Here is a 724-nt window from a genome sequence, read left to right as displayed (position 1 = left end):
AAGATATAAGAATGAATGGTTTCCATATTGAAACAATGGGCGAAGGAAACAAAGAGTTCCTTCAGATATATGTATAAAATCGCCCAAGGCCATAATAAGTCCCAAAGACTATACAGGCATTTTCTACTGATCTAGACTATGCATAGATCAGTATGATAGAGGCTAAAAGCCTGCGAAAATATACACTTTATGGCACGACCGGATTGGCCATCCTGGTCCAAACATGATGCAAAAATTGATATTCAAAAGGCACACATTAAAAGATAAGAAGAGTTATCCCAAAGAATCTCACGTGTGTAGCATGTACACAAGGAAAACTCATTAAGCCATCACCAGTAAGACGGCTACGAGCCCATTTTTCATAAATAAAGACTATATGTCTACATAATACTGGTGAATACATGTCCCAAGCATTTAAATGATTATGGTATGTCCATGGGGGTAAGTGTGGATAATTCTGTGATACATGTTCATACCAAGAGCGGCTTGGCCGAAATCTTTTAAAACGCAAATAGCTAATTGATACACCATAACTTATGAGGTCAAAACTCCCATTCACAGCTTGGGCCACACGAAATTTACATACACATAAGTTAATACGCATCATGCCATTTAGTCGCATTGAATCCACAATTGATTGTAGTTTTTAGTTATATCGAAATCCTTAGAACTCATTAAATTATTACGATTACTATTAGTTCTTATCTTGTCATTTTTGCTTTCA

Source organism: Brassica oleracea, chromosome C9 (assembly GCF_000695525.1).
Source record: "Brassica oleracea var. oleracea cultivar TO1000 chromosome C9, BOL, whole genome shotgun sequence".
Lineage (NCBI taxonomy): Eukaryota > Viridiplantae > Streptophyta > Magnoliopsida > Brassicales > Brassicaceae > Brassica > Brassica oleracea.
Note: the sequence above shows the minus strand (reverse complement) of the source record.